This window comes from Tamandua tetradactyla, chromosome 21, assembly GCF_023851605.1.
Source record: "Tamandua tetradactyla isolate mTamTet1 chromosome 21, mTamTet1.pri, whole genome shotgun sequence".
NCBI classification, from domain to species: domain Eukaryota; kingdom Metazoa; phylum Chordata; class Mammalia; order Pilosa; family Myrmecophagidae; genus Tamandua; species Tamandua tetradactyla.
In genome coordinates this window covers 42,165,780-42,190,291 of record NC_135347.1, presented here as the reverse complement: position 1 = coordinate 42,190,291, position 24,512 = coordinate 42,165,780, and the positions used below count along the sequence as shown (strand labels likewise).

The following is a 24,512-nucleotide window of genomic DNA, read 5'->3' as shown; positions in this document are numbered from 1 at the left end:
ATAGTAAAGAATGGGAGCAGATCAAAGGGGTGCAGTAGAGAAAAACGAACAGAGAGGAGGAGGTATCACGTAGGCTGCAACACAGTAGGTCTGAAGAAATTAAGGGAAAAGGGCCCAAGTCTAAGAATAGACGGCTACCGAGGAAAAATGGAGGAAGGGATAAACTATATTTGCCTGTTTTCTGTGAACAATGCTAAAGAGAGAGCATAAAAAGAAAATGGGGTATGTGAAGTGGCCTTCTCAGAAATCTTAACAAATTGAAGGGTAGTTTATACCCCTACATCCCCCTACACAAATAAAACTGCCCTCTCCTTGTACCGTGTATGCAAATGGCAGTTGTTAAGATGTCAGAGAAAGTGGGGAAAAGATTGGAAATCATAAGCGCTCCTTTCCATGGGAAATGATCCTTCCAGTTTTAATCTTCAGGAGTTTGCACTTACAAAGGACAGTTGAGATGATCTAGCAATTGTCAAATGAATGAGGTGCTGGGTTTAGTCTCCAAGTTTTATCTTATACCACAAGCCCTCAAAAGGCCTCCTCTGTACGACTGGACCTGGAAACAGGCCTTAGTGGAGAAGCAGAGGTTGAGGCTGTACCTCTCTCTGTGCCCTGTTGTTTTAATTGAGCCTCAAGTGAATTTCCTTAGAAGTCAATGTTGGCTCCATGTCCCAGAAGAGACAAAGGAAGTGTGTGAAACAAGGCGTGAGGCGGGACCATTATTCCCAGAACTCTTCTGACTTCTTTTTAGACCCTGGTCAAGGATAGAGCTGTTTGTTGTAAAACAAAACAAAACAAAAAACAACCAGAAAAACGTACCCAGTAACAGGAAGTTGAAACGGAGGTTAAACTAAAAAACAAAAAGCAAAAAAACACCACCGTGCTAATTTTAACTCCATTCAATACTTTGGAGGGAAAAATCAAGGTTTACAAAATGAAGATGAAAGGACTGCTAAAAAATCAACCCAGTAAGCGTCACTACAATGTAGTGATCAAGTCTGGGCTGGTTAGATTTACAGGGGAGTGAAAATATATCCTTGGGAATTCCTGGCCCCTTGTATTTGGTTTAGTAATTAAGTATTATGCAGCCGAATAAGGGATCTAAATGTCCCTACCTAAGAGTTTACTCACTTCACTTGAGAAAGAGGAGGTTCTTGTCAAGATATATTGAGTGCTGAAGATCACAGTTATTATAGCTTAAAAGCTTTTGCAGATATTGATTTAGATACTAGAATTATCCCTCCTAGTGCAGATACAATATTCCTGGAGACTTGAGGGGAGTACAATAGGAAGGGGCAGTTGAACACGAAGATTTCTTTTCTCTTTGACAAATATGGAGGGCTTTTCTTCCCACCCAGAAGCAATGCAGTGAGACGAAGGCCTTAAAGTCCTTAGGTGTGCCTGTGTGAGAAGTTCCTGCTGTATACAATACTTGTATACAGATATACTGAGAGCAGACCAGCCAGGGGAGGGGGTTTGCAGGTGGGGGGAATGAGAGAATAGGGTATGTTTATAATGCTAAACTGAGAAAATGTATGCAGAAATCCCTAGTTCAAGTGCCTGGCACAAGATGGGACTAAATGTTCATTTTTTGTGTCTGTTGTTGTAGTCATATTTATTCATTTTAGTTAGACTTTTAAAGTTACTTTATTGCTTGACCAGGGACTCTCAACTCAGCCCTCTGACTGGTGACCAGTGTATCAGAAAACATATTATTTTGGCTAACGTAGGTCTTATAACTAACACTGGCTTGCTAGACCTCTCTTGATCCCAGAAAACACTGGTAAGCAGGTACCTTTGAAAACTCCTTTACAGTCCTATAAAGTGTGAGTCGGGTTTTCTTGACTCTTTTTCCTTCACCTTGTGTTAGCTGGTAGTCTCCAAAGGAGGAAGTGGGTGAATATGTCCCTTCACAGAAACTCTGGATGGAAGAGGCCTTAAAGATCCTCTGTCTTAAGCTTCATATGAAGAAACTGTTTTCTCTAAAGTCACAAAACTAGTTAATGACAGAGAGGGGATTAAAGGTTAGCTCTTTTGATTTCTGAGCCAATATTCTACTCCCTCAGTAGATCAAAAACTTTTATTTCTTCACTACATCTTCTGAAATAGCCTTCTCAGGACAGGTAAACTGGAAGCTATAAAACACAGGTGTGTGAGTTTGCAAGCTGCCAGAATGCGATATCCCAGAACTGAAACAGCTTTTATAAAGGGGGATTTAAGAAGTTACAAGTGTCCAGTTCTAAGGAAGTGAAAGCATCCAAATTAAGGCACCAGTAAGAGGTTACCTTCACTCAAGGAAGACCAATGGGTCTAGCACATCTCTGTCAGCTGGGTGATCACATGGTTGGCCTCTGCTGGGCTCTTGCTCCTAGGCTCTGTGGTTTCAGCCTCTGTCCCTTTCGGGGTTCTTCACTTTGTTTCTCTGGGACTAGCTTTCATCTCTTGGCTTCCCTTGGCTCTCTCCAGTCTCTGACTTGCATTACATCTCATGGTGATATCTGCTAGGCTCCAAGCATCTCCAAAAATCCATGTCTCTGTGTCAGCTCTGCTCTGAAATTTGTCAGCTCTGAGGCTTCTGTCATTTCTGACTCTCTCCAAAATGTTTCTTCTTTTAAAGAATTCCAGTAAACTAATCAAGACCCAACTGGAATGAGTGGAGTCACATCTCCATCTGATCAAAGCTCATACCCACAGTTGGATGTGTCACATCTCCAGGGAGAAAATCTAATCAAAAGATTCCAACCTACAGTATTGAATCAGGATTCAAAGAAACAAGATTGGATCAGGATTAAAACATGGCCTTTCTGGGGTACATAATACTTTCAAACTGGCACAACAGGCCATCTTAAAAGGAAACCTTATCTTCTGGAGTGGTGGGAGAGAGGTCAGTGGGACCAAGTATATTTCCACTGAAGTCTTTTTGGGCCGATTGCTGCCTGGCCTAGGAGGGTAAACAGCTGTGTGTGATTAAGGTGTCCATAGCTGGGTCCCTTCAGGGGCCATCTTACTATTTAAGTATAATCACAGGTGTGGCTTTCCTTGTACTGCAGCTCAGCTAAAAAAGATTAGTTTGAGGGGACATAGCATTCCTATAAGGAGTTGAAGAATATGGTATAGTGCAGCTTAAGAATCTGGGACACACAATGGAACTTCTCTGAAACAGTCATATCTGGCAAAACTTTTCTTTGCCTTTGCCCAGTCTCAGTCTGCCCTTTCTTCTGGGAATGTCAAATCCATGATGCAAAAGAAAGGTTATTCCCTACACTCTTGTCCTCCCATGTATTCTCTCTTCCTCCACCGAGGGGGTATTTCATGAAATTCTTATATTGTAAGCAGAGATTGAAGGATTTAGCTGAAAAGAATGAAGAAAACTCAGATGGAAGGGGAAAAGAATAATAACTTAAACTAAAAATATTTTTAGATTGTTAGTCATTATAAAGCTGATTAATGTAAGTTAAAAGAGCAGATAAAATCCTGGGTGGCTACATCATCACAAAATCTTTGAGACCATGCTTTCCAGTCACTAGATGTTACCAGAAGAGTTAATTAGCCCAAACTGTGGCTGCTAGTTGCTTTAGCTGTCTTCTACTTGAAGATTTTTATAAGTTTTAAAGCTAATTAGGATACACCTGGGAATCATGGCTAAAGCCAATACAGATTTTCCTCAAGGGGTTATGTTCTTATATCCCAAAATAAATAAAAAGTAAGGAGTGTATTAGAAAAAACCATATCTTTAGATTCAGGGGAAAAATGGTATAACCATTTCAGCTCAGCAGACTCCAAGGCCGAGCAAGGTTTGGCTAAAGCTGAATGCTGTGTACTTCTCTTCAGAGATGGGGATGATTCCTAGATGCATCTCAGGGACTACCTGCCTCTTACTGATTTATCATCAGCTATAACACAGGGTGTGGTGTTGCTGGCTGGTAATCTGGAAATGGCCTATTTATTTTTATAGATTTGCAGAAGAAATGTAAAAGTTGTAAAGGATTGAAGGGCACAAAGCAACTTAGAACTCACAACAAAGGAAACTAGGAAGAAAATGATTAGATGTAACAACTTCCAACCCGGGTGTATCCTTTTGTGTTGGCTGGACAAAGGTGCCAACGGTATTTTATTTTCCAGTTTCAAAGAAAAGCCAGTTCTTCCTCTCCCCCAGTCCCATACACTCTTAGAACATCCAGGGACCAGGTTTTAATTCAGACAACCTTTGTATTCTTCCAGATGCCAGGGATGGTCTTCAAGGGTTTCATAAAGAAAAGTAGCTTCCCCAGAACTGCATATGCCAGTGGTTCTGCTTCTACAATGTCTTCCCCGATAAGGACATTCAAATTAAAGCCACACTGAAAGTGGACCAAAAGGATTGTCGGGATACGGAGCTGAGATTAGATTACTGCAAAATTTCTGATTCCATTGAAAAGTAATCCTGAGTTTAAAAATCTGTTCTCTCTCCACACACGTAAGACTTCAGGTTAGCTAGCTCTCCAGAAGAAGCTAAAGCTGATTTCCACTTGAATTCTCTTGAAGATTGAAACCAACTCGCTGCAAATCAATACCATATAATAGAGCCAGGGGGCTGAGGAAAATTTGAAAGAAATACTTTGTGCTTTTTTTCCCTCCATCTTCAGACAAAAAGGAGTAACAAAAAACAAAAATGAACAACCCCAAGAGCCCAATCCCTAGAGAAACGTAAGAGAAGGAGCAGTGATTGGCAGAGAGAATAGCAATTGGAACCTGTGAGTGACACAGCCGGAAGCGGAACCTGGGTCTCTGCTTCCGGTTCTGCCGCCACCGCCCCGCCCATGAAGGTCCACGTGGCTGCCCGTGGTATTACACTGTAAAGGGAGGACGGGCCGTCGGCATGGCAGGACAGTGCTGTACTGTTGAAGAGATTTGCCTTGTGTAAGCACAGTTGGTTTATATATGGTTGACTTTCCCCAAGGGGGAGTTCAGGGAACCCAGGGTGCATTTATCAGCTCTATCTTTTTTCTCCTCTCTTTGCCCCACCTCATGTGGTCGACTGCTCAGCTCAGGGAACACTTGGATGGGGGAGGGGGACGCGGACCACCCAGGCTGTTTGGTTTGTGACCACTGAAGAGTCACAGCGGCTAGCGGCAGTAGCAGCAGCGGCAGAGAATGGGGTTGGCTTTGAAGTTCAGGCATGTGAGGACCAGGGCTATTTTGGGTTTGGCCTGAGGTAACTCACACTTTGTGCAATCTCTCTCCCAGTATTTGCATACACGGGAAGTCAGACTACATTGGCTACATTCAAAAAGAAAAAAAAATCACAGATTGCAAAAAGTAACCAGTAATGTGTGCGTGCAGCCATGCTAATTTTTTCTCGCTCCTGTTGGAGGTGGTGGTGAGGGGGTGGTGGTGGGGGTGGGGGTGTGTGGGTGGAGGGAGTTTGGTGTTCCCTTGCATGTTTCTTTTTCCTACTCAGGCCCCTCAGGGAGCATTGGCTAGACTTTCCATGTTGCAGCAATGTGAGGTTTTCTAAATCTCCAAAGCAGTAATCCTAATTTGTCCTGCCTCAAGGTATAGCAGAACAACCTATGATCTGGCAGCAGTTTGAATGTGACTGACAGAATTGAGGTCCTACCATGTGCTAGTCCTGTGACCTTGAGCAAGTCCTAACCTCTGTTCCTCAATTCCCTTATCTGTAAAATGGAGCAAAACTACCTACCTCATGGTGTTATTGTGAGAATTACAATAACATACTGCGTATAAAGCTCTAAGCACAGTGACTGGCTCATAGAACCAATCCAGAAATGCTCATTCTTATTATCTGTTAAGTAGCTGTCTTTATTATTATAGTAAATGTTCTGTGAGAGTGGTTCTTAATATGTCAAAGTCATGTAAAGTCCAGCCAAACTTGAATCCAACCAAAGGGATATGGTTTGGCTCTGTTATCTAAGCTCTGAGCCAAAATGTCAAAAGGGATTGAACACATATTAGGAGAAAAAATATGTTAAGTGATGAGGTGGGTGTGACTGAGACCATAAAGAATCAATACCGCAATATTTTTATTGGTTTGGCTCTTCCTCATTTATAAACATTGAGCCTGGTTTGAGCGGTGCAATTTCAGCCCCATTGACAGGTTCTTCATTTGACTTTTTAAATCTTGGTTGTATTAGGGAAAAGATTTATACATTTTTGTGTTTTTATCACACTGCCTGCTACATACTCTACATCTTTGTCCTGAATTGTGTGAAGCATCTCTAGATTTTGTGTTTTTCAAATCAAATACAGTTTTGAGATGGAATTAGACAACAAATAATGAAATGGCTTCACCGCTTTGCACCAGGAACTCGGACAATAGTCACTTTGCTCCGGTTTTTCTCTTTATTTCCAGAATCTTGCTCCCTGAGATGAGAGGTAACCTTCAGTAAAACTCTCCTCTGTACTTATTTGGGTTCTTAGAAAAACTACAAAATTCCAGAAAGAGAAATTCTGATACATTCCTAAAGGAAGCAGCATTGGGTCTGTGTTGTCTTCAGCTTGAACCTGTTCTGATCCTATGCATGTCTTCTTTGGGTCAGTGGGTCAGAAACTACTTGAGAAAAAGAGAGGTGGGCCGATCCTGACTTTGTAGGAAAGTGAGACAGTGTCACAGACCAAGGAAGCAATTTAACAGCATAGAGAGAAGAAAGAAGGGAAAACCCAGTGTCACACTGAGAAATTTGGAAACAAGAGATATGAATGATTCTTGGACATATATATTTTTCTTTTTAACACTTTTAATCAAATTTCTCTAGATTTTGCCACTTATCCTTTGCTACCCAGACAGTTTATGTCTTTCAACCCTCAATAGATTTTTTTTTTTTGTAAGGGCAGGTGTTATTTATATTTGTGTCTGTTTAGTGCTTAGTTTAGTGCTTGGTATTTACTGAACTTGGTAATAGCTTACTGGATAAAAGAGCTTTTGACAGATCGTGATGGAATACTTCCCAAATTGTTGTGGGATCCAGTCCATACTTGTTCATACCTTGAATTATGAACAAACTAAAACATCTTAGATGTTCATTTCTATATTTTAGTCCCCTCTGCTTCTCAACATGCTTTAAAACGCATTCTTTACAAGCAAAAAAACTTATTATCTAATCATTTTTTACTTTTTATGAGATTCACAACTTTCTTCAAGTCTTTTATTTTTATTTTTAGAGGTGATTTAACATATCAAATAGCTTGTAAGTATCAGGCCAAATCATCTGTCTTGTTTCAGTTTAGAAAAATGCTAACACCAGGTTCCTTTGCTGCCAAAGCATAGATTTCATGCAGTTCTGTCGTCTTTTCTACCAAGGGGAGAATATGCACTCAACTGCCAATGCTCCACCAGTGCTCCTGACAAAAGAATTTTATTATGCCCACTTTAAATTGGATACAATGAAACTCTTGCCAGGATCATGGCAGTGGCTACTGCTCATGCTCCAGAATTACTGTGTGGTCAGGTCAAGGCTTCCCTCTTAATACTCACTGGGTCATACTTTCTTGTGGGTTTGTATGTGGGAGGCAAGGCAGAGATTGTGTGTCAAGGAGAGGCCCTCTGCCTCTTGGGCAGGGAAATTACTGCCACATAAAGTTGGGGCTGGGAGCCAGTAGTTGTCCCAAAGCCTACGCCTTTGGGCAAGTTGCCTCTTCTCCTATGTTCATGTGCACTGGTGCTAAAGTGAGAGTTTTGTGTTCCTGGAACGTGCATTCCTGACTGCCAACTGCAAATAGTTGGATGCTGCATCAAGTCATATATTATAACCAGGTTGCCTAAAAATTTTATCCAGTTGTAAAAGTTGCCTCCCGTTGGCTGTGTATTGAAGGTTTCCCTTCTAAGTTAGGAGTAAACACATCCATCAAATCTAATCATCTTTTCTTGGGCATACAGAATTTCGATAGAATTTTAGTTTCCTAGCTGCTAAAACAAGTACCATAAAATTTTGGCTTAACAACAGGGAATTTATCAGCTCACAGTTTCAGAGGCTAAAGGTTTGATTCCTCCTTGGATTTGTGTCTTCTGGCTGGCCAGGATTCCTTGGCTTTTCCCTCATATGACAGTGCACATGGTGACATCGTCTCTTTTTTCCTCCAGGTTCCATTTGACTTCCAGTTTCTGGCTGTTCCCCATGGCTTCTGTCTCCATCTGACATCTACTCTGCCAATAAAGGACTCTGGTAATCCAGATTAAAGCCCAGTCTGATCCAGTTGGGCTACGCCTTTCCTGAAATAACAGCCTGAAGGGATCTTATTTAACATGAGTCCACAGCCACCAGAATGTGGACCAGGACCAAGAAATCCCTGCACTGGGGTACGCAGTTCAGTCCACTGCAAGTAGGAATTGTAAGTGGCGCTGGCTAAGTGTGAATTGCATGTCCCTATTCAAACTGGAAAGAAACTAGAAACTTGTGTTCGTGTCCTACAAAGGATGGTAAAAGTCGCAGTTCATTTCAGAAGGACCCCGTGTATGTGGTAAAGAATGACCAGCTCAAACAGATATTTGATTCTAATTTCAATGATGTCGTCATGGTAAGTATAGGTTAATAATGTGAGTGGATTCAATACTGAGAAAATTAGACATAACATTTTCATAGAGGGTTACACCATGAGATGTTTAATTGGATCAAACCCAGCAGCCATTTACATGTGAATATAATCCCTCTCGTAGATGAAAATTCAAAAGTTTTAGTTGGGCATTTCAGAATTATATGCCAAGAGTGAAAATATCTCTTAGCAGGGAAATCAGGCAATTCTCATTGTTCTTGTGACCAGTGCTTCCATCTTTAAGTGCTTTGATTATAAAAAAAGAAAAGGAATAATAATCAGATGGACTCTGCATTACTAGAAAACTCGTGAAATTAAGAAAAAGTTATGTAAAGGATTTTGACAGCTAGTAGAGAATGATTTCCTCTGACTTGGCATTGTTTATCTTATTTAAATTTTGATAAAGTGCATCACTGTGATTACTATTTCATTTACAATATTTTATATGTTTATTTCATAATTTCCACAGTAGAGACTTTTTCCTTTTGCAAACTACTCTGAATTCGTGTGTTCTTGATGGAAAAGGGAACCTTTTTAGAAACAAATAATTGACATATTCAGAACTTACTGCAATACGATCATGCTTCTCCCTGATATGTAGGGACAGGCTTTATAGGCTGCAGTGTAGGTGATAAGCACCTATTAAAGATACCAAGCAGTATATAGATGCTTTTGTTTACTCATAACCACCTTGTGAAATGGAAATAATTTATACTCAGTTTTATAAGTAAGATTGTTGGTCTTGCTGATTTCCTCAAATTTTCGCAACTGGAAATACAGAAAAGTCAGAATTCTAAACCAGGGCTCTCTGATTTGAGATCCCACTACCTTTTTCACTGTCAGATTCACTGTGGGGAATTTAGCCTCTTTGTAAGAAATTCTAGACTCAGGACCAAAGTGAGGGTATATCCAGTTGGGGCGATTCTGAAAGTAGTCGGAAACTGCTTGGTGAGCACACTTGGAACTCCCCTGACTGGCTTGGCTTTGTAGAGTCACACAGTTTCAGCTGTGTAAAGAAGATTAAAGGTCATTTAGTTTAACCCCAAGGGGCCAATTTACCTATGCCTGAGCTCTGCTCTGGTCCTCTTGAGGCGGTCCTTTCCATTTCATGACAGCACAACTCAGGAAGTTCTTTATATTCAGCCAGACTCTGTCCTGTGGGCTCCCACACAGAATAAGGCCGCATCACTCTCCACATGACAGTCTCTCAGATATTTGAAGGAGATTCCAAATTCCCTCTCCACACCACCCTTCCTCTCCCACCCCCCACCGAAAGAGTCCCAGTGCTTTCAATTGCACTCTATAGGGTAGTATTGAGAGTTAAACACAATAAATCTAGGGCTGATTTAACAGACTAGATTGGGACTGTCACTTAAGAATTTTAGATAACGTACATGTAAGATTGCATTTGGCAGCCACGCTGCACTCTCTTGATTTAATTGTAGCTGAGCCTCTGCCTGCCATCTCCTCACCTCCAGTAAATGCAGAGCTCAGGTTCCCAACCAAACTCCAGAATTCTGGAATCTTATTATGGCTTCAGAAAAGCGCCCTCAGGGAAGAAAAGCAGAGTCGAAAGGCACATGTTTGTTTCCAGGAAAACAAGCGAGGAGATGGGGAGAGGCAATTTTTAGCATAGCAGATGTTTGTCACTTGAGCTGGGCACTCTGAACTTGTGCCCAGACCAGCAAGGATAGGTGTGGAGCGGCCGGTCAGAAATAAATGAAAAGGAGTAATTGTATTCCCCTAGATTTCTGAGAGATATTAAGAGGCAGAAATCATTTCTTTCTTCAAACAGGCTCTGATTCCTGCATAGGGGTCAGTGACCTAGCTCATTAATTAATTCTTTCTGTGTTCTGGGGACATAGCTCACCGTGGTGGTCAGGATTGATTTGACGTGCATAGGAGTGATATTTCCAAACTGCATGTCATAGGTATGTGAGAATCTAGGATGGGGCTGAAAGAAGAATTATGTCCTGCCAGTTCATACTCAGAAGTTGGGGAACATATTGTTTGTGCCCTTTGGAGCACATGTGCGGAAATTATTGGTGTGACAATGAATTTATGATTTCTTTTGTGAAAATGTAAGATGCTATAGAATAATTTTCAAAGGTATAAATGAAATGCATTAATAATACATTGTGTTCCATTTCAATTAGCAGAGTAGGTATAAAATTTATATGGAAATATAATCAGATATTTATTTGTTGAGTTTATTTTAGATACTCATAATAGGCAGCTGTAGGGTATTCAGTACTGTTTGGATCACATTTGAATGAATGACCTAGTTGCAAAAATGTTCTATTCCATGTTCATCAAGCATATCATTGTATTTAAATTTCCAGAATATTTAAAGATAACAGAACCATAATTTGGTTTGTTTTAAAATGTAATAAAGTGTACCTTCTTTTTTAATTTTAAGCCTTTAAAATACAATAAAGTTCATCTTTCAGTATTTGAGAATAAATGAAAGAGAAAGACTCAGAAGCATCTGAATTTGAAATACAAACATTTTCACACCTATTATGTATATTTATTTATATTATAAATTATATATATAAAACTGTATTTAGGAATACATGCAAGTACCTGTTTTGCATGTGACTTTTATGTAGAACCCAGTTTTAAATTGGGTTCATTAAAAAAAAGAACTGATATATTTCTATCCTGAAAAAAACAAAAGTGCAGTGCTTTTTAGTGCTTACCCCAAATGCTTTTATTTCCCACTTCCTCGACATAAACTCATACATTTTGTGTACAGGCACCCATGCACAGGAAGATACTGAAAGAAAATTCTTGAAGGACAAAGAAAGAGAAGAGGAATCCTTGAAATGTAAAGCTGTAATTTATTAAGCGTCTTCAGAATTCATGTAAGGGATCTCTCTCTTTTTGTTTTTTGTCTTGTAGGTCTCAGAGTCCGCTGAGGATAGGAAAATCGTCTGTGGTTCCAGAACCAAGGTACTGCAAGTCTTGTTACTTCTGGAAGGAAGTGAGCTAGATAGGAGAATGATCATTTCAGAGAGATCCCCTCTGTAGGCTATATAGGGCTTCAAATGAAGTAATATACATTTGGGGGACCCCGAAGTGACTCATGAAAGCCTAGAAAGACTTGGTTACTGTTAGGTGATCTCTAAGCTCTCCGATTCCAGAAGAGGAAAGGCAGGGCGAGGGAATGTAGACCCTCCCAAATAACAGCTCACCTCTTCAATTCCAGGCACATTCTGTTTCATTTTATCTATTTCACATTTCTTGAAAAAGGGTATATAGGGCAGGCCACAGTGGCTCAGTGGCAGGATTCTTGCCTGCCATGCCGGAGACCTGGGTTCGATTCCCAGTGCCTGCCCATGAGAGAGAGAGAAAAAAAAGAAGATAAATAATTGTCTTTTTTAAAGGATAGATTGTCTGTGTTAATATCAGCCATTATTATCTGAGTACAGCTCCATCATTCATTCGTCCTAGGGTAGGTCACAACCCATTTTACAACTTAGAAAGCATAAGACCAACTAACTACATTTCCTTAGACTATGTATTTGCAAATACATAGACTATGTATATGCCCTTAAACCTCAGATTTTGTCATTGTCCTAGGGTTCAGGGCACTGCTGCTTTTTTTTTTTTAAATAAGAACTTGGTTATATTTGAATTTAATACTATTTTGCTTATGAGTTAGTTATATTATTCATGTAATATGAATTGCAAAATGAAGGCAAATGATCTAGAAGATTCAGGGAGTTTATATTATTTGGATATTCCTAGAGATTCCAGTTTTTTTAAAAATCTGAGAAATAGAGTAATTACTCGATAGCCTTCACTTGAGAGTGTATCTGGCACGTTTTTATTTGCTTGTTTTTCAGAAATCATATCTGTGGTTTCTGCTCTCCATAGTCTTTAGCAAAATGAATCAAAGCTACTCTGTATCCAGAGCTAAGGCCAGTGTTGTCTTTTTTTTTTTAAACATGGCAGGGCTTTACCTCAAGTGCTGTGCAGTAAACTTACAGGGAAAGAAATATTTTATTAAATTATAACTGAGAGTAGCTGATTTTTTTGCATAGCAAACAAAAAATTCCTTCATGAAAGGCTATAAAACCCATATTATTTACCAGAGAGACCTTTCCTGTCTCCCAGGTAAACACAGTGTGTAGACTTGTGTAAATACATATTTAGGAAGGGCTAAATATGGTGAAGTATTTTAAAGGTGTATTTAAAAAGCTGAATATATATGTATATATATATATTGGCGTTTTGGTATGTGTAAGCTATGTATGCTGTTCTGCTCTCCATGCAGATCCCTAGCAAGCCTCTGGGAGATACATGTAAGACATAGGAACTGAGTTTCAAAATATTCATCTTTATCAAAATTACTAGGGACAGGTCATTAGATCATTTCAAAAGGGTGAAAATTGTCAGTTAATAGAGTTTAAGTCTTTCTTGCCAATGTGGCTTGAGAAAAATTGTTTCAGAAGTGCAAGCATCATCCGCAGGAGTAATTCTTGTTTCTAAACACCTTTGTGCATAAAATAACTATCGTTTTATGTTCAGCTCAGAGTAATATTACTGAATACTCCAGGATACAGTCTATATGATGAATTGATCAACTAAAAAATTTTAGCTAAGGGGAAAAAGTGCAGTAAGATATTTCCAAAATACTTAAAACACATGAAAATATAAGTAAAAATATCTGTTGTCAATTCAATGGCAGGAAGCTTCCCATGATAACGGAGTGAATCTCCTTCTAGAGAACTCAGTGTCTGTGTGAAGCTTTGCTTCTTGGGGAATGTATTCTTCATGAGAAAAAGAATGAGATGGGGAGAAAGAGGTTGTAGATGCACTGAAGAACTCTAACTGTGCTTCCCCTGCTGTCTAGGGTACCTCAGAATGGATAAGATTCCAGTTGGTATAAAAGTCCTTTTTAGGATGGAGAAGTTGAAAGTCTAATTAACTCTAGAGCTTGGACTATCTCATGAGCCTTTGGCTAAGAAAGCTGAACAATGCTCCTGTCTCATTTCTAGTGCAATATGTGGCTATTTCTAAATGTTCTCAATATACTGAATTGAGATAGTTGAAAATCTTATTATGGTAAACCATATGGGGACAAAGAGTATTTATTCAGAGAGATGATTTCTCTATTAAAATTTGCACTGGGCTGAGTTTTTTTTAAACTTTACAGATATAACATCATATGTACATATTTTGCCACTACAAATTTTGATTAAACTTTCTGGGCTCTAAAACTTTATATATAATTTCAACTCAAAATGTTATTATGCCAGTATTATAAGGCCCTGAAATTGCAGGGGATTATAACAAAAGTGTTGACACAATTTTAGCATTAACTATTAATGCATACACTATATATATATATATACTACTTGAATCAGTAGTTGAGTCTTGGAAAACAAATTTACACAGAAAAGAGACAATCCTCTTTTTCTTAAAAACTAGATAAAAGTAGGCACAGGCACCTTCATGTTACAATTTTTATTAGTTTTATTCCATCCTTAATTTCATTTTGTGGCTAAGTTTCTCATTTCCATGTAAACTTCCACTAGGAACACAAATTGCTGACACCACATCTACTGACAGAAATACCACAACGTAAATTATGCCAAGAAAATGTTGCTTTGGGTGGGGGGCAAGGCACAGGGGAACTAAGCTAGATAAAAAGCCACTGTGCTACTGCTTGGCATGCAACCCTGCCCCGCTGACCACTGATAAAATTTATCACTGGGCCACATACGGGAAGGCAGCTTAAAGAAGTATTGTCTGTGGTAAAACGTGTAACAGCAAAACAGCTAATGGAGCATTATTACTTTATTGGAAAGCAGTATCTCTGGATGCCTCACTTTTCTAGCTTTAGCAAGAGTAAGAATTGTTCTTCTATATGCAGAAGGGCTGATGTGAGAAAAAAAGCTTGTCAGAACTCTGAATGGATGGCGACTTGGTTCTTCAAAACTTACCAAAAGTTCTACCACTTTCTATCCAGTACTCTTTACCAGCAGAGGGGTGACCCTGTTCCAACAAAGTTAAAAAGCAATCTGAATCTTCATTCTTAGAACAAATGGTTTGCTGATCTATAATGTTAATGGGCTCTTTGCAGAGAAGCAGTCTTGTAAACTTCCTTCCTAATTATTGTTGTTATTCTTCTATACTGGCATTAGTAGGAAGTAGAAATATCCATATCCTATAATTAAAGGGAATCTCATTTTCCAAGAAATTTCAAAACTTTGTATTTGGATGGAGCTTATTCTTTACAAGTTGAAAGGAAGAAGTTTGGAAAGACTTGCACATGCTTTGGTCAGTCACAATTGAATAGTTAGAAAGTTTCTAAATATAAATGAGCAGCATGTCAGAGAATTTTTGTTGTTTTTATCTATACTATGCACTATATAAGCAATGAATTAAATCATATGCAGTCGGACATGCAAGGTGCAGCTGTATTCAGCCCAACTTACATAGCATGCATCTCACTCTCTGAGCTCCAGCTTTTACTTCATTTCCTGAAATAAGCACTTTTTATATACATGTATACAATGTGCATTGAAGAAGCAAGGTATTGTGGATAGACCCCTACCAGTTAATATAAGGGAAACTACGTTGCTACCTAGTGGAAACATTTTATGCCAGAGTTTGTACCGGTAGCAGACATTGGTTGGAAAGCAAAGCTTTCATCTCTAACCATCTACACCAGAAGACAGAAACCTCAAAATGACCTTCTCCCCTTTTTTGCCAATGTCCATTGTTGATCCCTTATGGCTATTTACATAACCCCTTTATAAAGCTACTTATGTACCCAGTCTCTAAGTTGCTTAGGTTCATATTTTATGTTTCTGATTTCCTTAGGTTCATATTTCATATTTACTACTTGCACTTAAAGCAGTACTTTATTTTTCTTTTCCTAAATACCTCTTTCAAGCTTTAAGGGAAATTATCTAAATATCTAAATCACTAGGATTTGGTGACTGGTAATTGCTACTGTTCATCAAATGCCTACTATGTCCTAGGTACTTATTCTAGGAGCTTTCTATGTGTTAACTCATTTAGTCCTCAAAACAGCACTATGAAAATAGTTATTATTTTCTTCATTAATGAAAATGGAGTTTGAGGTTTAGAGAGGGTGGTACAGTTTGCTTCAGGTCCCATAGCTAGTAGACTTGTTATTTGGAATATAAACTTTTGGATTTTCTGTGAAGGTGATGGATGTTTTTCAAGACTGAAAACTTATAGACAGCATAAAACAGGCCTTTTTTACTTACCTTTCATGGTCACAAAAGTGAATACAATGCAGTACCGTGCGTAAGCGTACGGGGTGTGGGCTGTGTGTAGCTTTTCATTAACACGGACGTTCAGCAAGTTGTTACCCTCTTTGGACTGCAGTTGCTTCGATGTAAAATGGGAATAAGAATCCCTTAACAGTGTGAAGACAGAGGGATGGATCAAATGGTCTTTCTGGATTCCTTCCAGATTTTAAGATGCAGCTGATAAAAATGACAAAGAGGAAAATATCTCATACGAGCCAGGAGGCAGAGCCAAGCCACCAAAAATCTGCCTCAGTCTCTGACATCGATCTTGCTACTGCAGTCAAAAATATGATGCAGTTGAAAGAATAGTTGCATTATATGAATTGACAAAGCAATCTAGAAAAGAAACAGAATAGGTAAGGAACCTGAAAAGAAGATCAATTATGGTAGAGTAAGCACCAGCTGACTCTGGAGTCTTGGACAGTGTGCTCACCAAGTATCTTTAAGAGTTTCTGCTTAGAAAATGGAAGAAGAAATTGATGACGGAACATTTACCTTTTGGGAGCCAAAATGGATTAGTAATTGTCTTTAATGAGTAAAGAATGTAGACTTCAGGGTATCTGCTTTTTAGTTGCAGGTACAGTTTCTGGAAAAAAACAGGTCTTCGTGCCAAGAAGAACTAAAGCCGATTTAGGATTCTGAAGAAAGATTCTGATAGATAAGATTGATGGTTATTGGTGAGAAGCAAAAAGTGGAATGCTCCTTCACTGACATAAGAAGAGGCAGATGAAGACTGGGAGGCAGAAAGCTACAAATCAACTCCTATGTATCAGAAACTAACATATAAACGTATTTTTCCTTCTTTTTTCAAATTCTCATTTTTATTGTGTTTTTTTTACATACCTTTGTAGCTTGGTCTGAGGCCCAATGCTTCAGTTTTCCATCAGCCAGAAGAGAAAGGAAATGGGAATGGAGTGGAAATGTGCTTTCAGCATGGATTTCTGACTCTGGAATGACAATGGTAGAGGATGGCATTTTTACCTTGTTCTGGTAATAGCCCTTTGTCAAGGGCAGTACACTTCTGTATGGGTCGTAGCTAGTGAGAGTCCATATAAGATAAATGTTCACTGGGTCAATATCCTTGAATCTAATGTTAATTACTTGAACTGAAAGATTTCTCTACAGATATCACTTGATTGTATAACCACAGTGACATGAGTATTTTACATTTAGGAGTAAATGATTAAAACAAATAGCGAGGAGGAACGAGGTGGTTAAAAGCAATAAAACAGTCTCCGAAATATTTAGTATTAATAATAGGAAAACTAAATGAAAGAAATCAGAAGGTTGTATCCCAGTTATTATATTAGCACTTTTCTAATACTTCATGGCTTTATTTCTTCCTTTAGACCGGAGTCCTGTAAGTATCCCAGTTACACTGCATCCTGAAATTAGAAAGAAGAAAACCCTGCTTCTCCAGCTTTCCTCCTACACTTTCAATATTCTGTGAATTTGACCCATTTGTTACCTGGAAGCATTGCTGCTTTTTAAAAATTTTTATTATATTAAAAATATTTAATTGGAGAAGTTGTAGGTTTATAGAAGAGCCATGTAAAAATATAGCATCCCCATATGCCCCACTGTTGCTAACACTTCGCATTAGTATGGCACCTTTGTTACAATTGATGAAAGCAGATTAAAATTGCATTATTAACTGTAGCCCCTACTTTACATTATACCACACTGTTATTAACACCTTGCATTAGTATGGTGTATTTGTTATAATTGATGAAAGAACATTTTAACAATTGTTAAATGATTAACTATAGTCAGTTATTTATACTAGGGTTCACTGTGTTGTACAGTCCTATGTATTATCTTTTAACTTTTGTTCTAGTAACATATATGACTTAAATGTCCCCTTTTAACTACATTCACATACATAATTCAGTGCTGTTAATTACACTCACAATATTGTGCTGCCATCACTACCATCTATTTCCAAAACTTTGTAATCAACATAAATAGAAACTCTGTGTTAAGCATTAATGTCCTTTTCTCTATCTCCAACCCAGCCTCTAGTAACCTGTATTCTAGATTCTGTGAGTTTACTGATTCTAATTATTTCATATCAGTGAGATCATACAATATTTGCCCTTTTGTGTCTGGTTTGTTTAACTAAGCAAGATGGCTTCATGATTCTACATGTCATCACATGTATCAATACTTTATTCCTTTTTTAGGCTGAATAATATTCCACTGTATGCATGCAACACATTTTGTTTACATTTTCATTAGTTGATGGACACTTGGATTATTTCTAACCTTCGGCAATTGTGAGTAATGTTGCTGTGAACTTTGGTGTGCAAATATGTCTTCAGGTTCCTGCTTTCAATTCTTTTGGGTATATACCTAGCAGAGAGATTACTGCATCATATGGTAATTCTGTATGGAGCTTTCTGAGGAGTTGAGAAATGGTCTCGCTCATTGGCTGCACCATTTTAACATGTTCCTATTTCTCTGCATCCTTTCCCACACTTACAATTTTCTCTTTGTTTTCTTTTAAATAGTAGCCATTCTAATGTGCGTGAAATGGTATCTCACTGTAGCTTTGGTTTGAATTTCCCTAATAGCTAATGATGTTGAGCATTTATTCATGTACTTTTTAGTTATTTCTTTATCCTCTCTGGAGAAATGTCTATTCAAATCTTTTGCCCATTTTTAAATTAGTTTATTTGTCTTTTTTGTGAGATGTCATATTTCTTTTATATTCTTGATAGTAAACCTTTATCAGATATGTGGTTTCCAAATATTTTCTCCCATTGAGGAGATTGTTTTTTCACTATCATGATTAAGTCCTTTAAAGCACAAAAATCTTTCATTTTTATGAGGTCCCATTTATCTATTTTTTTTGTTGTTGCTTGTGCTTTTAGTAAAAAGTATAAGCAACCATTGCCTAACACAAGATCCTGAAGATGCTTCCCTACATTTTTTTCTAAAAGTTTTATGGTCTTTGCAATAACTTTCAGTTCTTCCTAAGCATAAGCATTTAGTTCCTTCCTTTCCTTCTATGAATTTTATAGTTCTGGTTTTTATATTTAGGTCTTTGATCCATTTTGAGTTAATTTTTTATATGGTATGAGATACAAGTTCTCTTTCATTCTTCTGCATATGGATAGCTTGTTCTCCCAACACCATTGTTGAAGAGATTATGTTTTCCCAATTGAGTGGACGTGTGGCCTTGTCAAAAATCAATTTGGTATAAGCTGTGAGGGCCTATTTTTGAACTCTCATTTTTATTCCATTGGTCTCTCTCTATATAAATCTCTTAATGTCAGTACCATGCTGTTTTAACCACTGAAGCTTTGTAAAAGCTTTATTGGTGGGAAGTGTGTGTCCTCTAATTTTGTTCTTTTTCATGATGTTTTTGCCTATTTGGAACTCCTTACCCTTCCAAATAGACTTGATAATTTGCTTTTCCATTTCTGCAAAATGGACTGTTGGAATTTTGAGTGGGCTTACATTGAATCTTTAGATCACTTTGGTTAGAATTGACATTACAGTATTTAATCTTCTAATTCATGAGCATGGAATGTCCTTCCATTTACTTTAATCTTCTTTGATTTCTTTTAGCAAAGTTTTAGTTCTCCATGTAAAATTCCTTTACATCCTTGGTTAAATTTATTCAGAGATATTTGAATCTTTTAGTTGCTATTGTAAATGTAATTTTTCTTGATTTCCTCCTCAGATGACTCATTACTGAAACATAGAAACATTACTAAATTTTGCATGTTGATTTTTTTGGTAGTTAGGTTCAGGTGTCAGCTTGGCCAGGTGAAGGTGCCTAGTTCTGTTGCTGTGGACATGAGCCAGTTGCGTGTGAAACTCATCTGTTGCTGATTACATCTGCATTGGGCTAGGAGGCGTGCCTGCTACAATAAATGATGTTTGATTTAATTGGCTGGCTGCTTAAATGAGAGGGCTCAACGTGGCATAGCCCAACCAGAGCATGCTTCATCTCAGCACTTGCAGCTCAGTCCAGGCTTTTGGAGATGCAGAAAGAAATCACCCCAGGGAAAGTTGTTGGAACCCAAGGGCCTGGAGAGAAGGCCAGCAGAGATCACCCTGTGCCTTCCCATGTAAGAAAGAACCTCAGTTGAAAGTTAGCTGCCTTTCCTCTGAAGAACTGTATGTTTTTAATGAAATATATCCCCCTTTATTAAAAGCCAGTCCATCTCTGGTGTATTGCATTCCAGCAGCTAGCAAACTAGAACAATTTTGTATCCTGCCATTTTGCAGAATTCGTTTATTAGCTTTAGTAGCTTTGCTTTCGGTTTTTGGAGACATTCTGTATATAGAGTCATATAATTGCAAATAGTGAAAGTTTCACTCCTCCTTTTCCAATTTGAATACCTTTTATTTCTTTTTCTTGCTTAAATGCCCTGACTAGAACTTCCAATACAATGTTGAATAATGGTGGTAACATTGGGCATCTGTCTTGTTCCAGATTTTAGGGAGAAAGACTTCTGTCTTTCACATTTGAATATGATGGTTTTTCATAATCGCCCTTTAACAGGTTGGGGTAGTTTTCTTCTATTCCTGTTTAAGTTTTTTAAATCAAGAAAGGGTACTAGATTTTGTTCAGTGTCTTTTCTGTTTCAATTGAAATGATCATGTGTTTTTTTCCCCTTCATTTTGTTAATGTGGTGTATTACATTAATCGATTTTCTTATGTTGAACCACCCTTGCAAACCTGAGATAAAACCCATTTAATTATGGCAAATGTTTTTTTAATGTGCTGTAGGATTTGATTTGCTAGTATTTTTTGTTTTTGAGCCTTTTTACATCTATATTCAATGCAGAAATTGGTCTGTAGTTTTCTTTTCTTGTCATATCTTTATCTGGCTTTGGTGTGAGGGTTATTTTGGCTTCATAGAATGGTTTGGATATTGCTCCCGTTCAGTTTTTTTGGAAGAGTTTGAGAAGAATTGGTATTAATACTTCTTGGAATGATTGGTAGAATTCACTTGTGAAGCCATCTGGTCCTTGAAGATTTTTGATGACTGATTCAATTTCTTTGCTTGTAATTAGTCTGTTTAGGTCTTCTATTTCTTCTAGAGTCAGTGTAGGTTGTTCGTGTGTTTCTAGGATTTGTCCATTTCATCTACATTGTCTAGTTTGTTGGCATACAGTTGTTCATGTTATCCTCTTACAATCCTTTTAATTCTATGAGATCAGTAGCAATTTATCCACTATCATTTCTGATTTTATTTATTTTTATTTTCTCCCTTTTTTTCTTTGTCAGTCTAGCTAAGGGTTTGTTAGTTTTATTGATCTTTTCAAAGAGCCAACTTTGGGATTTATTAATGTGCTCTAGTGTTTTTCTCATCTGAATTTCACTAATTTCTACTCTAATTTTTGGTATTTATTTCCTTCTGCTTGGAGATGTGGTTTCTTATTGAGAAACTTAAAGGATCATATGTATACAAAGTAGAGTCAGCATAGTGGAGCCCTTATTTTATCTGTCTCAGTCTTCTTTTAATTTTTTGAAAGGTAACCTTTGAAAATCAGCTCTCCAATGCTAAGAGAAAGTCTGCAGTCAAAACTGTGACCATAGCCCCATGTATCTTTTGCCACTACAGGAGGGCATCAGAGTCTCTCTCTGAGGTGAAATGGTAGACTTTACTTAACAGAGAGGCGAGCCTTTGGAGTAGGGGCGAATCTCTGGGTGTCTTAAGGACAATGTAACCTTGTTTTGACATGGCCACTGCAACTAATCAGAATATTGGAAGCAAACTTATTTTCTTCTGAAAGTTGTGGTTCAACTAAGTATTATTTTGCCTTTTGTGGTTAAAAGAAAGCCGTTGTGTTTCCCAATTCCGTGTTAGTTGTGCCTAGAATCCCTTAAATATTTCATCTGGGGGAGAGTAGAGTGTCTTTGTCCAGAAAAACTGACGGTAAAATTCATGGGATTGTCATTGGGAAATTCAATTATGAGAAGTAGGCAATTTTGGCTAAAGAAAACTCTTGAGGTAACTGCAAACATTATTGGTTTTCATTTTTGTAAATGCAACTTATTTTTTTTAATGAAGAGACAGCTAGCAGACCACCAAATTAAAAATTGGAAAGATAATTATTCCTAAGCTTTCCAAAATTGCTGGTCTGTCACAATCTTAACTACCTTATTCAGATATTTCTTCATTTTTTTAGCTCCAGAGATCACCCTTTGTTTCTAAATCTGACTTAAAAACAGGTTTTCTAATTTTACTTATCGTCTTACTCATATGATGTTAGAAACTTACATATTAGAATAGTAAATCAAAATAGCAAACAATTCAGTGTGGTTTCTCATCCAACAACAGTGTATAATAAATACTAGTAGATGATGAATGTGGCTATATAGTATTCCCAAAACATTTAAACATGAAAAGAAAAGTATGGGTTAATTTTTTTTTTCTGCCATACAAACCAGTAATTTTTTCACTCATATTATGAACACCAAAACTCGTTGAATAATTCTCATTTAACTAATTTCTCAAGCTGGAACAAATTAACCGAAAAGTCTCAAATACCTGTCTCCATAATGATGCTTCAGGAAGGACATTGCTCTAAGTGGACAATAAATGCTCATACTGGGAATTTCATAAAGATGTAGTAAGAATTCAAAATGCTGTGTACAGCACTCCAGTTACTTCAGTGGAGCCACTGAAAGAACTTTCTTGGAGTAATTCTTGTAGCAGCTCTAGTCAAGGTTGCACTTGAATTTTAGGCCTCATGGACAGCAAAAAATAGTGTATTATTAAAACTCAGGAAGATGTTGCATGAAAAGCCTGGTTTCCATTTTACTTCCCTTTTAAGGTTCAACCTGAAATTTGGATAGACTTTACCAAATAGCTTGACTTGACAAGCAGACAATCTTCCCAGGCAAGTGTATCTGAGAAAACCATAGCTATATTTCTCAAAAATTGTCTACACTTTTCAATCTCTGCTCCCACTCAGGTCTTCAGTCTGTTTCAATTTCTGACTGTACCACTTATAAACTGGGCTATATTGGACAAATTGTCTCTTCTTTTTGTCTCTATTTCTCATCAGAAAGGGGGATAATAGTACCTACCTCAAAATATTACTATGATTATTGAGTGTGTGTGTATATATATGAATATACATGTAGACATATACATGTATTTGCTCATATTAACATCTCAGTAAGAGTTAGCTATTATTATTTATGTATGATATTTTTACTTCTGCCACTATACTCCCTTGGAACCACTTGTCTTCTATGTCAAAAATGGTCTGTACATTGACAAAGCCAGTGGACACCTCTTAGTCTTTGTGCTACTTGACTCCTCAGTCATAGTGAACACTATTAAGCACTTCTTTCTGATTCTTCCCACTCTTGTGATTGCCATGAAGCTTTGCCTGCCATTTTCTACTCATTCCTCTTTGAATATTCCTTTCCTGCTCATTTCTTAAATGCTAAGATTTCTCAGGCCCGGCCCTTTCCATCTTGCACCTCATGGCCAATCCTCATGGCCATGAAGACTCATTCTTCTCAGCCAATCTCATTTGGTTTTAGAATTTAACAACTGTAAAACCTATAAACTGATGACTTCCAAATATGTTTTTCCAACCTGGATCTCACTCCTGAGCATCAGAACTTGAGATCCACTTGCCTATTATGTATTCTCCCTATTGGATAGCCAGAAGGCACCCCACACTCAGCATGTCCAGAATTGGACTTGTCATCTTCCCCAATTCCTTGCTCCCACTCTGATTAAAGGATACCACTCTTCACCTAGTGAGGGTTATATTTGTTCCCTCCCACTCCCACCCTCCTCCATATTCACATGTAATAGTCAAGTCCTGTCTACCGTATACCTTAAATATTTCTTTAATCCTATTTTATCACTGTTGTCCCCCCCCTTATTCACCTCTGGCCTGACCTACTACAACGGCTTCATAAGTGGGCCCCCCATCTGTCATTCTTGCCTTCAATTAGTCCATTCACTACATAGTAAATCTGATATGTTCTTCCAAACCTTAAAAATAGTCTGTCTCCTGAAAGTGGCTTAGAAGGCTCTGCATGATCTGTCCTTTGCTTCTCTCTAAAAATTTCCCCACCTCCATTGAACCTGTGGTTTCCTACCTCTGGGATTTTATATATGCTCTTCTCTTTGTCTTAAATAGTTCCCTAATTTCTCTACCTTTTTCTGGCTTGGTTGCTGATTATACCTTAATTCGTAGATTAGACAAAGCCTTCCTACTCTTTGATTGCTCCAAGTAATCTTTCTTCTGTGCTTCCATGACTGCTGTGCCTTCTCCATCATAATACATATTGTTTTGCAATTGTCCATTTACCTCATTGTCCCTGTTAGGCTCTAAATTCCAAAAGGATAGGGGGTCATGCCTGTATTTCTCAAGATTATATCCTTGGCATTGAGCTTAATTATTAAATGAGTGCCTGTACACTAGGCGACGAGATTTTTCTGACAATAACAGGAAAAAATGGATCAAAGTTCATAATTTGCTTTTTTAAACAAAGGCAATAGAGAACATCATTAAAACATCGTATAAATGCACTGAGATTAACACTATTAGGCGTAAGATTTTAAGACCACAGAATTACTTGGCCCATTTAAAGACATTGCAACTTTAATCCTGGTGACATTCCCAGCCCAGATATCTAGGCAGTAGGAAACAAAACTAATCTTGCCTGGCCACAGGCCCACTAGCCCACAAGTTGTATTT

The 24,512-nt window shown here is 37.9% G+C and overlaps 2 long non-coding RNA genes across 7 annotated transcripts in view; one reads left to right on the top strand and one right to left on the bottom strand.

Moving 5' to 3' along the window:
* The first annotated feature begins 4,785 nt into the window (after positions 1-4,785).
* The window catches only part of LOC143665596 (uncharacterized), a 112,231-nt gene continuing 92,504 nt past the window's right edge, over positions 4,786-24,512 (top strand). For 2 of the 5 annotated variants that reach the window (XR_013167102.1, XR_013167103.1), the window contains exons 1-3: positions 4,786-4,896; positions 8,078-8,325; positions 11,431-11,481. This is a non-coding gene — a long non-coding RNA (uncharacterized LOC143665596). Of the gene's footprint in view, positions 4,897-8,077; positions 8,512-11,430; positions 11,482-17,170; positions 18,471-24,512 lie in introns of those variants that run through there. The other 3 variants (XR_013167104.1, XR_013167105.1, XR_013167101.1) reach the window with 3 other exon arrangements.
* On the bottom strand, positions 11,343-24,080 carry LOC143665597 (uncharacterized). Of its 2 annotated transcripts, XR_013167107.1 has the most exons (6): positions 23,997-24,080; positions 16,665-16,768; positions 15,777-15,998; positions 14,481-14,532; positions 11,724-11,861; positions 11,343-11,517 (listed from the first exon to the last, which is right to left on the bottom strand). It is a non-coding gene; the product is annotated as an uncharacterized LOC143665597 (long non-coding RNA). The 2 variants fall into 2 exon arrangements; XR_013167106.1 differs by lacking the exons at positions 11,343-11,517; positions 11,724-11,861 and having other exon boundaries at positions 14,044-14,532.